We start from the raw sequence: 16997 nt of genomic DNA on the forward strand, positions 1-16997 counted from the left end.
CCCTTCGGCTGGGAGCTTTTCATACTTCCCAAAGTCAACCGTGCCAGGAACCTTTCTGCAACTCCCTGGTTGGCCAGGGACACAGGATGGCAGGCTTGGCCCAACAGTGCGACATTCACTCCTGTCCCCTGCAGTGTGGCTTCCTGGGGTGAGCAGGGCCCCAAACGCAGCCGGGGTGCAGTGCCCCAGCCAGGCATGGGGACGAGGTGGTGGCAGCCCTGGCTCAGCTGCAGCCACTGACATGGGCAGCTGCCTCTGAGGGAAGGGCCTGTCCCAAACACTGGCTCAGGGGCTCTGGTCTCTCCCAGCTGCTGGGCTGGGCTGGGCTGTGCACAGCTGGGAAAGGGGCAGACACTTGCCTGTGGGGTTGAATGTCACACTCCCCTCTCTCTCACACTGAGAGCTATAGATCAGTCTGCAGCACCAGCCACAGGGCCTGAGGCAGGTGTCCATGTGGCTGTCCCGCCCTGGAGCCCCTGGGGTCCTGGAGCCACACACAATCCCCCGGCTCTCCTCCATCTTGCCCCTTTTAGGTGCCTCTGAGCACAAAGCACAAGGGAACAGCACAGTCTTAGAACGTTTGAAAGCACAGATGCGCTTATCTCAAGCCCAGTCTTTTGATGCTTCAAAACACAGATGTGCAGTGTCCGCATGGCCCTGGACTGAAGACTACAGACAGGGGGGCTAACAGGCTACGTGTTGACCACAGGGCCCCAAATTGCCCTTGGCTGCTACTGATAAGTGAGATGCCCACGCTTCATCCCAGAAGAGGAATCTGCCGCCCATACCAAAAGAATGTCCTGTTTTAAGGACTTGGTAATCTCTATCTTACAAGTGTAAAGTAAATCGCAACTGCTTTGCAAGAACTGGTGTCACAAAGACAAACCAGCACAAGTGGTACCTTTAGATCAGGAAGAATGGGCGTGACCCAAGGGGTATAAAGAAGGGTCCGGCTGACCACTCTAACTGAGCTCCAATTTCCTGTACCTGCCGGTTGGGTAAGGTTATTGCTTCCCGAGGACCCGGGGGACTCCCTCCTCGTCCAGTTCTTCCCAAGGGATTCAGTGAACTACGTTGGCTACGCCAGGAGTCGAAGGACGCAGGGGTGAGAATTATACCTGCAATGTACTTTTGTGCACATTTAATGCTAAGAGCTCTTTAAGCTGAGGCGTCTGCTCCTCAAATGGGTAATTTGTCGCTTGTCATCTAATTGGCATGTCATATGTATCATCCTATTAGTAGTTAAGAAGATAGAGCAATAACCTTGAAACCATTGAGATTCTTGTTTCTACTTCTAATAAATAGCAACCATTTAAGCTTTCAGCCTGACTCCTTCCAGCTACTGTAACTCGGCTGAACAAAAAGAACCTTAGCCGTTTGGCTCTATCAGCCTGGTCAGTGGTCAGGTGAAATAAAAGCTGAGCGCTGAGTTGTGCTGCCTCCACGGAGCAGACTCTTGGGGCACCCGTCAGCCATCGTGGCTTCCCACTGCACTGCGAAGGGACAGTCTGTCCTAGCAGTTAAAGACTTGGGCGGAATAAGCTCTCTGCACCAACATTTGGGGCACCTGTCAGCCACACTGGCTGCCCTCTGTGAAGGGACTGCCTTTCCTAGCACTTAAAGACTCGGATGTGATAAGGCTCACAGACCACTCATTAGCCGGCCATCGGCGAACAGGTCCCTGCTCAGCAGTGCCCAGAGAAAGGCTGTTGAAAGTGCCGTTTTCTCCTGCTGCCCTGGGAGCTGGGCACTTCCCCACTGGCACAAGAGCCCAGGCAGAATATGGCCCCTGGCTGCACTCAATGCTGTGTGGGGAGCTCCTGAGAAAGTGCCAGTGGGGAGCACATGAGGCTGTGCACAGGGAGTGAGGGGACAAAGCCCAAGGGTGGCAGAAAGTGCTGGGGGCACAGGCACACACACAGGGCTGGCAGCCGAAAGCTTTCCCACACTCGCTCCTACCGCTCCCAGGGACTGGACCAGAGCGGCAGGTGCGGCTTTTGGGGCTGCAGTAGCCTGAACATCCAGCAATCCGCCCTCCCCTGGCAGTGGGGTCTGTGCACACCCGTGGGTGGGAACAACTAGTCTGAAGTGTGGGGTGTCCCTCCCAACTCCCTCACTGCCTGGAGCCCAGGGGTTGGTGATTGTCCCCTGGACTCGTCTCTGCCTGTCAGAGCCACACACTGTCAGGCCAGGCAGCCCCTGCTGGTGCCCTGCTCTGACCTCCCACCCCGCAGGTGAGGGGTCGATGAATGACAACAAGGAGCAGACTCTTCAGCAGGAAGGACTGGAGCAATTGGCTCGAGCTGAGATGTTACTAGGAAGATCTGAAAGGCAGGATTCTCAGAGCCCTGAGCAGGAAGAGACCTGTGAGAGTCAGCACAGCCCAGAAAGGCAGGAGGGAAACCATTCAGGAGAGAAGGAGGGTCCATCCAGTCACGGGGCAGAGGGGTGAAAAGAGACAAAGAAACCACATAACAGAAAATCCCCCTTCAACAATCCCCCTGAACTTGCAGTGACTTTCTCAAAGTCTTCAGTAGAGATCCGCCGTTACTGCACCCCAGAGCATCTACACAGGAGAGAAGCCTTTTAATTACTCTGACTGCAGGAAAATCTTCTGTCAGACCTCAAACTTCATTAGCCATGGAAGAATCAACGCAGGAAAGAAACCTTTTAAATGTGCTGACTGCACAAAAACCTTCAATTGTCAATCAAGTCTTATTAGCCATCAGAGAACCCACAGAGGAGAGAAACCCTTCAGCTGCTTTGTCTGTGGGAAAAGCTTCAGTCGGAGCACACACCTAATGACGCAGCAGAGAATCCACACAGCAGAGAAACCCTTCAGCTGTTCTGACCGCGGGAAAAGCTTCAGACTGGGGTCACAGCTTGTTATGCAGAGGAGAACCCACACAAGAGAGAAGCCCTTTAAACGCCCTGACTGTGGCAAAAGCATCAAACAGAGCAGAGACCTAGTTCCACACAGGAGAACACATACAGGGGAGAAACCCTTCAGCTTCTCTGCCTGGGAAAAGCTTCCTTGGCAGCACATGCCTTGTGAGACATCAGAGAATTCACACAGAAGAAAAACTACAACCGCCCTTACTTTGAGCAAAATCTTCAGACACAGCTCAAAGCTTATTAGAAATGGGAGAATCTGCACAAGCATGAAGTCTTTTAGTTGCTCCGACTGTGGGAAAGGCTTCTGCCAGAACACAGCCCTGACTGAACATGAGAGAACCCAAACAGGAACAAAGACCTTTGAATAGTAACAGAGAGGAAGCCGTGCTAGTCTATACACTACTAAAACAAAAAGCAGTCAAGTAGCACTTTAAAGACAAGAAAAGTAGTTTATTAGGTGAGCTTTTGTGGGACAGACCCTCTTCTTCAGACCATAGCCAGACCAGAACAGGCGTTGACTGCGGTGTCTGTGAAAAAGCGTCAGTAAGAGCTCAAATCTCATTCATCATCAGAGAGCCCATGCAGGAGAGAAATCTGTCAATTGTTCTGACTGTGGGAAAAGCTTCAGACTGAGGCGACACCTTGTTAGACACTGGAGACTCCACACAGGTGATGAACCTACAGCAGGAATGAAAGCCTTGAGGTAGAACCCAAACCTCAGCAACAATCAAAGATTTGCACAGGGGAGCCTCACCTGAGTTTCCTTGAAGCTGTGTGGCCATGCAGCAGCTTATTCAGAGCTGCACAAGTGCTTAGTGCTGTGGTCAGACAGCTGCCTCGACCCAGTCGTCTGAGCCTGCCATGAGTGGGGGACAGACGGCTAGCTTACAGCCCCAGTCCCAGAGCTGCCATGACAGGCAGAGGTGCCTCGCTTCCCTTCCTCTCTCCTCTCCTGCTGGCAGGACCTGAGCTGATGGGAGTCTTCTCTCCCTGCTGGAACCCAATGGTGGCCTGCATCCCAAGCCCCTCATCCATGGCCCACCCCATAGGCCACACCACTAGCTGCAATGTTCATTTCCACCACACGCACAGGCAGTCCTTTCCCTCATCCCTGAGCTGCCCAGACCTGCCTTAGAGCTGGCCCCCACATCCCCGCTCCCCAACTCTTTGACCTGGACCCCAACCCACAAGTGACTTTTCTTCTCTTCACGAAGATGGAGATGACGTGTCGCACACCCTCTCCATAACACAATTCGCTCTGCACCTCTCTTTGCCCCCTGGCCAATAGAAAGACACATCAACAATTCCCGGCGGGTAGTCTACACAGCAATGTTCTTTAAAAACCAGCTATTCCAGAAGAACTATTCTGGAACACAGGTATCAGTGAGGTGGCCGTGTTAGTCTGTATCTTCAAAAACAACAACAAGTCCGGAGGCACCTTATAGACGAACAGGTATAACAGGTTGGAAATGGCCCATTATCAGCACTTAGTGTGGAGTAGGGAACATCAAGAGAGGAGAAAACAAGTCAGTTCAGTCGGGGGGATGTGGCCCATCGTCAGCAGAGAAACTGCTTTTGTAAGGGACCAACCACTCCCAGTCTCTGTTCAATCCTTAGCTGATGGACTCAAATTTGCTGCAACTCCAGAGTGACAAGGCAGGTTCATTTTTCTTTGAAAGTGACCAGCCTGGAGAGAACTCGAGACTGGAAAGGCTGGCGGCGATTGTAGAGGACTATGTGGGCGAGGGAGGACACAATAGCCCTGGCTGTGAATTCACAGAGTCATCGACATCCTCTCTACGTACACTAAAAGCTTCACAGATGATACATTTCATTGACTAGGGACAAGCACCACTTTAGAGGTATGAGGCCCAACATTGCTCATCTACTGCCAGCTAAGGGACAGGTTTGCTAGGTTTATGTGCATTGGCACTTGCAAACGTTGAGGGTTCAGCTCCATTTAAAGAATCCCCACAGAAGAGAAACGCAGAGGTCGTTGGAAACACAGAGGTCAGGAACTGTCTTTCAGAGGGAGTGCTTGGATTTGAACCAAGGGCCTCTTGATCTGCAGTCAAATGCTCTACCACTGAGCTACACCCCCTTGCCCAAGCCCCCCTTTCAGTCACTGATCTTGTGGCTGCTGCAGAACAAACACTGTTTTCCCAGCTCCTCTTCCTTTCTGAACCCAGAGTGGTTTCACAAACGCACAGACGGGGTTTGATGAAACTTTATTTCTCCCTGTGCATGTTACTGCTTGTCCCCCGCTGACCTGGCTTCTCCCACTCAGACTTACAGCCCCTCAGGGAGGCAGATTACCGCCATACGTGGGACAGTTCTCTCCCAGCCCCTTGGAGCAACATCAGTGGTTACAAAGGATGAGGAAACAACCGACTGCAGGACACCCAACCAATCACTCAGATAGAGTTGGGTTTGCAGTCAGTCTCAGTAACTTCTCTACCTAGCACATGCGGTGACGCGGCAGCCTTGGTTCCCTGAGGTGCTGGACAACAGAGCTTCTACAGTACTAACATGTCAGCCCTAGTGACAATATGAGCGCATGCTTTTCAGGAAGAAGGTGCTGGGATACATTGAACATGCCCGTACCAGGAACATTGAATCCATTTAGAGTTTGGGGTTCAATACTTTCACAATGTCACACACCTTTTAAACTGGTCTGGCAGCACAATTTCCAACAATCCCTTTCCCAATCATATGGTCAGAGGCATGTTGCTGCTAGGAAAGGCGGATTGACCTCTACATAGTGAAAAACCTCTCACTCTTTCCCAGTCATAGAGAGCCTGGCTCAGTGGTGGAACACTTGCCTGCAGATGAAGCTATCCCAGGTGCCCCTGTTTGGGTGGTTTTCTCAATGGAAATCCATTTTCATCTCTGGCTCCAGTATGTTGGGGGGTTGCACTGGATGCTTGGCGTGGATTTCAAGACTTCACCCTTTCCTTTGGAAATGTACGAAAAGCGAGCAAAGCCGTCCCTCAGCTGCCTCAGTTCCCAGCCTCCGAGGCTCAGGTTTCTGTTCCCATCCATCACACAAAGGTGCAGTACGATGCATGTGCACAGGGCTCTGCTTGCCATGGGCTGCACTGGGCAGGAGAACCAGACCCACAGCCAGGGGGCTCAGGAGTCTGACACAGAAAGGCCCCTGGTGTAGGCTGACACACCAAGGCCATGTCACATTCAGCCAGCAGCAGCGGGGACTGACTCAGGCCCAGGAACAAGCCTGAGGCTCTGAGCAGTAAATAGTCACCAGGCAGGGGGCAGAGCTGGGCAGAGGGCCAGGCAGAGCCCTCCCACAGAGGGAGCTGCAGAAGGGACCAATGCAGCAGAGAAAAGCACACAGAGGCATACCTGCTGAGTCTCACACATTGCCTCAGAGCTACCGAAGCAAGAGGCGTGTGAGCCAGGCTGATGCCAGCCCCACAGCCATGGCTCAGCAATTCACCCTGAGACTGAAGGGGCGAGATGTCCCGTGAGCGACTCCTTCCCCGAAAGGCACAGCCCATGCACAGCGCAGTTTAGTAAGCATGAAAGGAAGCACAAAAAATCTACCCCACGAGCCCCAGTTTCAACTCTTATTGCCAGAGACAACTACATCTCCGTTGCGGCTGCTCTCAGAAAATGGAGCATCCACCAAAATGCTCGCAAGTGGCAGACTTGTGCACTTGACACAAGAAGTCCTGTTGAATGTATCTCACGTGCCCAAGTAGCTCAGCAAATCTGTGTGAGCAGGCAGGTGACAGGCATAGAAACGCAGAGGATGCCAAGAAGAGCAACAGCAGGTTACTGCTAGTCACCAGCACCCCTGGACAGAAGCATTGGGAATTCTTTTGGTGATGCCAACAGTGATACCCAGAAACCCCACCCCCCAGGCCGACCCCTGCACAGCCCCCTGGGCACCGTAGAGCCTATTTGTCCATTGCAGCCAGGACAACAAGCAAAGGTGAGCTAAAAGGTAGCGCAGGACTTGAACCCATCAGGGGAGCCTCAGGAGACTCACAATAACCCGTTCTCCTCACCAGCCTCGGTGGAAAGGAGCCATGGGCGGTTGCAGAGAGTCTGTGATCTCTGGAATGAGCTGCGAGGGTCAGGACATTTGCTTATTCCGAGGGTCATGAGCTCCAGGGGCAGAACGTTGACTAGTGCTAGTGGCCGAGTGCCCAGGACTGGGGCTGGGAAGTGGCCATGTCAGTGTGTCACTCAGGTCAACGCTGGAAGGGAGTTGAGCTGGTGAAAACAGCCCAGGGGCAGGAAAGTGTTTCCCTGGACTGTCCGGCATTTCAGTGGGTCTGGCTGCTTTGGGGCCGGGACACTGACCTGTCCTGCTGCAGTTGTTACCGCAAAGGGGCTTGGGGGTTCCAGTCTCAGACACAGCACACAAAGCCGCCCTCAGCAGCACTGCAAGAGCCACCCCACAGTGTGGCAGCCGCCATGTGCGGTTTGACCTGGAAGCCCAGAGCTGCTCCTTTCCCACAAGGCGAGGAGTGTGCCAGGGGGCCTGGAGCACTGGCCTGTCACCAGCATGTGAACCTTCAGAACATCCATTGTGGGTCAGAACAAAGGTCCCTCCAGCCCCATGTCCTGTCAGGGCCAACACCAGGGGCTGCAGAAGGTAGCAGCCCGGCATCCCTGGGAGCTGAACCCAGCAGCTCCTGTGTACGTCTTTCAGCTGTGGAGCAGGAGATGTGTCCCAAAGAGGCTTTTCCCCAGCTGCTGAGAAGCACAGAAGAACTCAGGACTTGCCCAGGGTGGCACAGTTGAATGGAGACCTGCCCCAGGCCCTGTGGCTGGATCCATTTCTGTCAGGGGCAGAGAAACATTCCTTCCCCCTTGGCACGTATCTGCACTTCTCCCAGATGTGCACTGCCCAGCCAAGGAGCTGGGAGAGACCAGAGCTCTGCATCAAGCCTTGAGGATCCAGCCCTTCCCTCAGAGGCAGCTGCACCTGTGCCTGACCTCAGCTGAGTCAGGGCTGCCCCTTCCTTGCCAGGGAACTACAGCCCCGGCTGTGTTTGGGGCCCTGCTTAATCCCCCGCAGCAGCACTGCAGCGGGCAGAGGAGCTGACACTGGAGTCAGGCTTGGCACTTTCAGGGCAAATGAAATCATCCCACCCCCACCTCTGGCAGCCAGAGCTCAGCTGAGCCTCCCAGAGGTGCCCTGTGCTTGGAGGCTGCCCAACACAGGAGCTGGGAGGCAGCAGACTCAGGTGTGGCGGAAGTTGCAACCCACAATAGGGCTGGAAATCAACAAAGAAAGCTGCGATGAGGATGGGATTCGAACCCATGCATGCAGAGCACAATGGATTAGCAGTCCATCGCCTTCACCACTCGGCCACCTCATCCCCTTCGGCTGGGAGCTTTTCATACTTCCCAAAGTCAACCGTGCCAGGAACCTTTCTGCAACTCCCTGGTTGGCCAGGGACACAGGATGGCAGGCTTGGCCCAACAGTGCGACATTCACTCCTGTCCCCTGCAGTGTGGCTTCCTGGGGTGAGCAGGGCCCCAAACGCAGCCGGGGTGCAGTGCCCCAGCCAGGCATGGGGACGAGGTGGTGGCAGCCCTGGCTCAGCTGCAGCCACTGACATGGGCAGCTGCCTCTGAGGGAAGGGCCTGTCCCAAACACTGGCTCAGGGGCTCTGGTCTCTCCCAGCTGCTGGGCTGGGCTGGGCTGTGCACAGCTGGGAAAGGGGCAGACACTTGCCTGTGGGGTTGAATGTCACACTCCCCTCTCTCTCACACTGAGAGCTATAGATCAGTCTGCAGCACCAGCCACAGGGCCTGAGGCAGGTGTCCATGTGGCTGTCCCGCCCTGGAGCCCCTGGGGTCCTGGAGCCACACACAATCCCCCGGCTCTCCTCCATCTTGCCCCTTTTAGGTGCCTCTGAGCACAAAGCACAAGGGAACAGCACAGTCTTAGAACGTTTGAAAGCACAGATGCGCTTATCTCAAGCCCAGTCTTTTGATGCTTCAAAACACAGATGTGCAGTGTCCGCATGGCCCTGGACTGAAGACTACAGACAGGGGGGCTAACAGGCTACGTGTTGACCACAGGGCCCCAAATTGCCCTTGGCTGCTACTGATAAGTGAGATGCCCACGCTTCATCCCAGAAGAGGAATCTGCCGCCCATACCAAAAGAATGTCCTGTTTTAAGGACTTGGTAATCTCTATCTTACAAGTGTAAAGTAAATCGCAACTGCTTTGCAAGAACTGGTGTCACAAAGACAAACCAGCACAAGTGGTACCTTTAGATCAGGAAGAATGGGCGTGACCCAAGGGGTATAAAGAAGGGTCCGGCTGACCACTCTAACTGAGCTCCAATTTCCTGTACCTGCCGGTTGGGTAAGGTTATTGCTTCCCGAGGACCCGGGGGACTCCCTCCTCGTCCAGTTCTTCCCAAGGGATTCAGTGAACTACGTTGGCTACGCCAGGAGTCGAAGGACGCAGGGGTGAGAATTATACCTGCAATGTACTTTTGTGCACATTTAATGCTAAGAGCTCTTTAAGCTGAGGCGTCTGCTCCTCAAATGGGTAATTTGTCGCTTGTCATCTAATTGGCATGTCATATGTATCATCCTATTAGTAGTTAAGAAGATAGAGCAATAACCTTGAAACCATTGAGATTCTTGTTTCTACTTCTAATAAATAGCAACCATTTAAGCTTTCAGCCTGACTCCTTCCAGCTACTGTAACTCGGCTGAACAAAAAGAACCTTAGCCGTTTGGCTCTATCAGCCTGGTCAGTGGTCAGGTGAAATAAAAGCTGAGCGCTGAGTTGTGCTGCCTCCACGGAGCAGACTCTTGGGGCACCCGTCAGCCATCGTGGCTTCCCACTGCACTGCGAAGGGACAGTCTGTCCTAGCAGTTAAAGACTTGGGCGGAATAAGCTCTCTGCACCAACATTTGGGGCACCTGTCAGCCACACTGGCTGCCCTCTGTGAAGGGACTGCCTTTCCTAGCACTTAAAGACTCGGATGTGATAAGGCTCACAGACCACTCATTAGCCGGCCATCGGCGAACAGGTCCCTGCTCAGCAGTGCCCAGAGAAAGGCTGTTGAAAGTGCCGTTTTCTCCTGCTGCCCTGGGAGCTGGGCACTTCCCCACTGGCACAAGAGCCCAGGCAGAATATGGCCCCTGGCTGCACTCAATGCTGTGTGGGGAGCTCCTGAGAAAGTGCCAGTGGGGAGCACATGAGGCTGTGCACAGGGAGTGAGGGGACAAAGCCCAAGGGTGGCAGAAAGTGCTGGGGGCACAGGCACACACACAGGGCTGGCAGCCGAAAGCTTTCCCACACTCGCTCCTACCGCTCCCAGGGACTGGACCAGAGCGGCAGGTGCGGCTTTTGGGGCTGCAGTAGCCTGAACATCCAGCAATCCGCCCTCCCCTGGCAGTGGGGTCTGTGCACACCCGTGGGTGGGAACAACTAGTCTGAAGTGTGGGGTGTCCCTCCCAACTCCCTCACTGCCTGGAGCCCAGGGGTTGGTGATTGTCCCCTGGACTCGTCTCTGCCTGTCAGAGCCACACACTGTCAGGCCAGGCAGCCCCTGCTGGTGCCCTGCTCTGACCTCCCACCCCGCAGGTGAGGGGTCGATGAATGACAACAAGGAGCAGACTCTTCAGCAGGAAGGACTGGAGCAATTGGCTCGAGCTGAGATGTTACTAGGAAGATCTGAAAGGCAGGATTCTCAGAGCCCTGAGCAGGAAGAGACCTGTGAGAGTCAGCACAGCCCAGAAAGGCAGGAGGGAAACCATTCAGGAGAGAAGGAGGGTCCATCCAGTCACGGGGCAGAGGGGTGAAAAGAGACAAAGAAACCACATAACAGAAAATCCCCCTTCAACAATCCCCCTGAACTTGCAGTGACTTTCTCAAAGTCTTCAGTAGAGATCCGCCGTTACTGCACCCCAGAGCATCTACACAGGAGAGAAGCCTTTTAATTACTCTGACTGCAGGAAAATCTTCTGTCAGACCTCAAACTTCATTAGCCATGGAAGAATCAACGCAGGAAAGAAACCTTTTAAATGTGCTGACTGCACAAAAACCTTCAATTGTCAATCAAGTCTTATTAGCCATCAGAGAACCCACAGAGGAGAGAAACCCTTCAGCTGCTTTGTCTGTGGGAAAAGCTTCAGTCGGAGCACACACCTAATGACGCAGCAGAGAATCCACACAGCAGAGAAACCCTTCAGCTGTTCTGACCGCGGGAAAAGCTTCAGACTGGGGTCACAGCTTGTTATGCAGAGGAGAACCCACACAAGAGAGAAGCCCTTTAAACGCCCTGACTGTGGCAAAAGCATCAAACAGAGCAGAGACCTAGTTCCACACAGGAGAACACATACAGGGGAGAAACCCTTCAGCTTCTCTGCCTGGGAAAAGCTTCCTTGGCAGCACATGCCTTGTGAGACATCAGAGAATTCACACAGAAGAAAAACTACAACCGCCCTTACTTTGAGCAAAATCTTCAGACACAGCTCAAAGCTTATTAGAAATGGGAGAATCTGCACAAGCATGAAGTCTTTTAGTTGCTCCGACTGTGGGAAAGGCTTCTGCCAGAACACAGCCCTGACTGAACATGAGAGAACCCAAACAGGAACAAAGACCTTTGAATAGTAACAGAGAGGAAGCCGTGCTAGTCTATACACTACTAAAACAAAAAGCAGTCAAGTAGCACTTTAAAGACAAGAAAAGTAGTTTATTAGGTGAGCTTTTGTGGGACAGACCCTCTTCTTCAGACCATAGCCAGACCAGAACAGGCGTTGACTGCGGTGTCTGTGAAAAAGCGTCAGTAAGAGCTCAAATCTCATTCATCATCAGAGAGCCCATGCAGGAGAGAAATCTGTCAATTGTTCTGACTGTGGGAAAAGCTTCAGACTGAGGCGACACCTTGTTAGACACTGGAGACTCCACACAGGTGATGAACCTACAGCAGGAATGAAAGCCTTGAGGTAGAACCCAAACCTCAGCAACAATCAAAGATTTGCACAGGGGAGCCTCACCTGAGTTTCCTTGAAGCTGTGTGGCCATGCAGCAGCTTATTCAGAGCTGCACAAGTGCTTAGTGCTGTGGTCAGACAGCTGCCTCGACCCAGTCGTCTGAGCCTGCCATGAGTGGGGGACAGACGGCTAGCTTACAGCCCCAGTCCCAGAGCTGCCATGACAGGCAGAGGTGCCTCGCTTCCCTTCCTCTCTCCTCTCCTGCTGGCAGGACCTGAGCTGATGGGAGTCTTCTCTCCCTGCTGGAACCCAATGGTGGCCTGCATCCCAAGCCCCTCATCCATGGCCCACCCCATAGGCCACACCACTAGCTGCAATGTTCATTTCCACCACACGCACAGGCAGTCCTTTCCCTCATCCCTGAGCTGCCCAGACCTGCCTTAGAGCTGGCCCCCACATCCCCGCTCCCCAACTCTTTGACCTGGACCCCAACCCACAAGTGACTTTTCTTCTCTTCACGAAGATGGAGATGACGTGTCGCACACCCTCTCCATAACACAATTCGCTCTGCACCTCTCTTTGCCCCCTGGCCAATAGAAAGACACATCAACAATTCCCGGCGGGTAGTCTACACAGCAATGTTCTTTAAAAACCAGCTATTCCAGAAGAACTATTCTGGAACACAGGTATCAGTGAGGTGGCCGTGTTAGTCTGTATCTTCAAAAACAACAACAAGTCCGGAGGCACCTTATAGACGAACAGGTATAACAGGTTGGAAATGGCCCATTATCAGCACTTAGTGTGGAGTAGGGAACATCAAGAGAGGAGAAAACAAGTCAGTTCAGTCGGGGGGATGTGGCCCATCGTCAGCAGAGAAACTGCTTTTGTAAGGGACCAACCACTCCCAGTCTCTGTTCAATCCTTAGCTGATGGACTCAAATTTGCTGCAACTCCAGAGTGACAAGGCAGGTTCATTTTTCTTTGAAAGTGACCAGCCTGGAGAGAACTCGAGACTGGAAAGGCTGGCGGCGATTGTAGAGGACTATGTGGGCGAGGGAGGACACAATAGCCCTGGCTGTGAATTCACAGAGTCATCGACATCCTCTCTACGTACACTAAAAGCTTCACAGATGATACATTTCATTGACTAGGGACAAGCACCACTTTAGAGGTATGAGGCCCAACATTGCTCATCTACTGCCAGCTAAGGGACAGGTTTGCTAGGTTTATGTGCATTGGCACTTGCAAACGTTGAGGGTTCAGCTCCATTTAAAGAATCCCCACAGAAGAGAAACGCAGAGGTCGTTGGAAACACAGAGGTCAGGAACTGTCTTTCAGAGGGAGTGCTTGGATTTGAACCAAGGGCCTCTTGATCTGCAGTCAAATGCTCTACCACTGAGCTACACCCCCTTGCCCAAGCCCCCCTTTCAGTCACTGATCTTGTGGCTGCTGCAGAACAAACACTGTTTTCCCAGCTCCTCTTCCTTTCTGAACCCAGAGTGGTTTCACAAACGCACAGACGGGGTTTGATGAAACTTTATTTCTCCCTGTGCATGTTACTGCTTGTCCCCCGCTGACCTGGCTTCTCCCACTCAGACTTACAGCCCCTCAGGGAGGCAGATTACCGCCATACGTGGGACAGTTCTCTCCCAGCCCCTTGGAGCAACATCAGTGGTTACAAAGGATGAGGAAACAACCGACTGCAGGACACCCAACCAATCACTCAGATAGAGTTGGGTTTGCAGTCAGTCTCAGTAACTTCTCTACCTAGCACATGCGGTGACGCGGCAGCCTTGGTTCCCTGAGGTGCTGGACAACAGAGCTTCTACAGTACTAACATGTCAGCCCTAGTGACAATATGAGCGCATGCTTTTCAGGAAGAAGGTGCTGGGATACATTGAACATGCCCGTACCAGGAACATTGAATCCATTTAGAGTTTGGGGTTCAATACTTTCACAATGTCACACACCTTTTAAACTGGTCTGGCAGCACAATTTCCAACAATCCCTTTCCCAATCATATGGTCAGAGGCATGTTGCTGCTAGGAAAGGCGGATTGACCTCTACATAGTGAAAAACCTCTCACTCTTTCCCAGTCATAGAGAGCCTGGCTCAGTGGTGGAACACTTGCCTGCAGATGAAGCTATCCCAGGTGCCCCTGTTTGGGTGGTTTTCTCAATGGAAATCCATTTTCATCTCTGGCTCCAGTATGTTGGGGGGTTGCACTGGATGCTTGGCGTGGATTTCAAGACTTCACCCTTTCCTTTGGAAATGTACGAAAAGCGAGCAAAGCCGTCCCTCAGCTGCCTCAGTTCCCAGCCTCCGAGGCTCAGGTTTCTGTTCCCATCCATCACACAAAGGTGCAGTACGATGCACGTGCACAGGGCTCTGCTTGCCATGGGCTGCACTGGGCAGGAGAACCAGACCCACAGCCAGGGGGCTCAGGAGTCTGACACAGAAAGGCCCCTGGTGTAGGCTGACACACCAAGGCCATGTCACATTCAGCCAGCAGCAGCGGGGACTGACTCAGGCCCAGGAACAAGCCTGAGGCTCTGAGCAGTAAATAGTCACCAGGCAGGGGGCAGAGCTGGGCAGAGGGCCAGGCAGAGCCCTCCCACAGAGGGAGCTGCAGAAGGGACCAATGCAGCAGAGAAAAGCACACAGAGGCATACCTGCTGAGTCTCACACATTGCCTCAGAGCTACCGAAGCAAGAGGCGTGTGAGCCAGGCTGATGCCAGCCCCACAGCCATGGCTCAGCAATTCACCCTGAGACTGAAGGGGCGAGATGTCCCGTGAGCGACTCCTTCCCCGAAAGGCACAGCCCATGCACAGCGCAGTTTAGTAAGCATGAAAGGAAGCACAAAAAATCTACCCCACGAGCCCCAGTTTCAACTCTTATTGCCAGAGACAACTACATCTCCGTTGCGGCTGCTCTCAGAAAATGGAGCATCCACCAAAATGCTCGCAAGTGGCAGACTTGTGCACTTGACACAAGAAGTCCTGTTGAATGTATCTCACGTGCCCAAGTAGCTCAGCAAATCTGTGTGAGCAGGCAGGTGACAGGCATAGAAACGCAGAGGATGCCAAGAAGAGCAACAGCAGGTTACTGCTAGTCACCAGCACCCCTGGACAGAAGCATTGGGAATTCTTTTGGTGATGCCAACAGTGATACCCAGAAACCCCACCCCCCAGGCCGACCCCTGCACAGCCCCCTGGGCACCGTAGAGCCTATTTGTCCATTGCAGCCAGGACAACAAGCAAAGGTGAGCTAAAAGGTAGCGCAGGACTTGAACCCATCAGGGGAGCCTCAGGAGACTCACAATAACCCGTTCTCCTCACCAGCCTCGGTGGAAAGGAGCCATGGGCGGTTGCAGAGAGTCTGTGATCTCTGGAATGAGCTGCGAGGGTCAGGACATTTGCTTATTCCGAGGGTCATGAGCTCCAGGGGCAGAACGTTGACTAGTGCTAGTGGCCGAGTGCCCAGGACTGGGGCTGGGAAGTGGCCATGTCAGTGTGTCACTCAGGTCAACGCTGGAAGGGAGTTGAGCTGGTGAAAACAGCCCAGGGGCAGGAAAGTGTTTCCCTGGACTGTCCGGCATTTCAGTGGGTCTGGCTGCTTTGGGGCCGGGACACTGACCTGTCCTGCTGCAGTTGTTACCGCAAAGGGGCTTGGGGGTTCCAGTCTCAGACACAGCACACAAAGCCGCCCTCAGCAGCACTGCAAGAGCCACCCCACAGTGTGGCAGCCGCCATGTGCGGTTTGACCTGGAAGCCCAGAGCTGCTCCTTTCCCACAAGGCGAGGAGTGTGCCAGGGGGCCTGGAGCACTGGCCTGTCACCAGCATGTGAACCTTCAGAACATCCATTGTGGGTCAGAACAAAGGTCCCTCCAGCCCCATGTCCTGTCAGGGCCAACACCAGGGGCTGCAGAAGGTAGCAGCCCGGCATCCCTGGGAGCTGAACCCAGCAGCTCCTGTGTACGTCTTTCAGCTGTGGAGCAGGAGATGTGTCCCAAAGAGGCTTTTCCCCAGCTGCTGAGAAGCACAGAAGAACTCAGGACTTGCCCAGGGTGGCACAGTTGAATGGAGACCTGCCCCAGGCCCTGTGGCTGGATCCATTTCTGTCAGGGGCAGAGAAACATTCCTTCCCCCTTGGCACGTATCTGCACTTCTCCCAGATGTGCACTGCCCAGCCAAGGAGCTGGGAGAGACCAGAGCTCTGCATCAAGCCTTGAGGATCCAGCCCTTCCCTCAGAGGCAGCTGCACCTGTGCCTGACCTCAGCTGAGTCAGGGCTGCCCCTTCCTTGCCAGGGAACTACAGCCCCGGCTGTGTTTGGGGCCCTGCTTAATCCCCCGCAGCAGCACTGCAGCGGGCAGAGGAGCTGACACTGGAGTCAGGCTTGGCACTTTCAGGGCAAATGAAATCATCCCACCCCCACCTCTGGCAGCCAGAGCTCAGCTGAGCCTCCCAGAGGTGCCCTGTGCTTGGAGGCTGCCCAACACAGGAGCTGGGAGGCAGCAGACTCAGGTGTGGCGGAAGTTGCAACCCACAATAGGGCTGGAAATCAACAAAGAAAGCTGCGATGAGGATGGGATTCGAACCCATGCATGCAGAGCACAATGGATTAGCAGTCCATCGCCTTCACCACTCGGCCACCTCATCCCCTTCGGCTGGGAGCTTTTCATACTTCCCAAAGTCAACCGTGCCAGGAACCTTTCTGCAACTCCCTGGTTGGCCAGGGACACAGGATGGCAGGCTTGGCCCAACAGTGCGACATTCACTCCTGTCCCCTGCAGTGTGGCTTCCTGGGGTGAGCAGGGCCCCAAACGCAGCCGGGGTGCAGTGCCCCAACCAGGCATGGGGACGAGGTGGTGGCAGCCCTGGCTCAGCTGCAGCCACTGACATGGGCAGCTGCCTCTGAGGGAAGGGCCTGTCCCAAACACTGGCTCAGGGGCTCTGGTCTCTCCCAGCTGCTGGGCTGGGCTGGGCTGTGCACAGCTGGGAAAGGGGCAGACACTTGCCTGTGGGGTTGAATGTCACACTCCCCTCTCTCTCACACTGAGAGCTATAGATCAGTCTGCAGCACCAGCCACAGGGCCTGAGGCAGGTGTCCATGTGGCTGTCCCGCCCTGGAGCCCCTGGGGTCCTGGAGCCACACACA

General features: G+C 54.0%; 4 non-coding genes across 4 annotated transcripts; all 4 read right to left on the reverse strand.

Moving 5' to 3' along the window:
• Nucleotides 1–4924: 4924 nt before the first annotated feature.
• On the reverse strand, nucleotides 4925–4996 carry TRNAC-GCA (transfer RNA cysteine (anticodon GCA)). Its single transcript has one exon. It is a non-coding gene; the product is annotated as a tRNA-Cys (tRNA).
• Nucleotides 4997–8167: 3171 nt separating this feature from the next.
• On the reverse strand, nucleotides 8168–8249 carry TRNAS-GCU (transfer RNA serine (anticodon GCU)). The gene has a single exon. It is a non-coding gene; the product is annotated as a tRNA-Ser (tRNA).
• Nucleotides 8250–13173: 4924 nt separating this feature from the next.
• TRNAC-GCA (transfer RNA cysteine (anticodon GCA)) lies at nucleotides 13174–13245 on the reverse strand. The gene has a single exon. It is a non-coding gene; the product is annotated as a tRNA-Cys (tRNA).
• A 3171-nt stretch (nucleotides 13246–16416) lies between these two features.
• Nucleotides 16417–16498, reverse strand: TRNAS-GCU (transfer RNA serine (anticodon GCU)). The gene has a single exon. It is a non-coding gene; the product is annotated as a tRNA-Ser (tRNA).
• Between the last annotated feature and the right edge of the window lie 499 nt (nucleotides 16499–16997).

This window comes from Carettochelys insculpta, chromosome 1 (genome assembly GCF_033958435.1).
Source record: "Carettochelys insculpta isolate YL-2023 chromosome 1, ASM3395843v1, whole genome shotgun sequence".
In the NCBI taxonomy this organism is placed as follows: Eukaryota; Metazoa; Chordata; order Testudines; family Carettochelyidae; genus Carettochelys; species Carettochelys insculpta.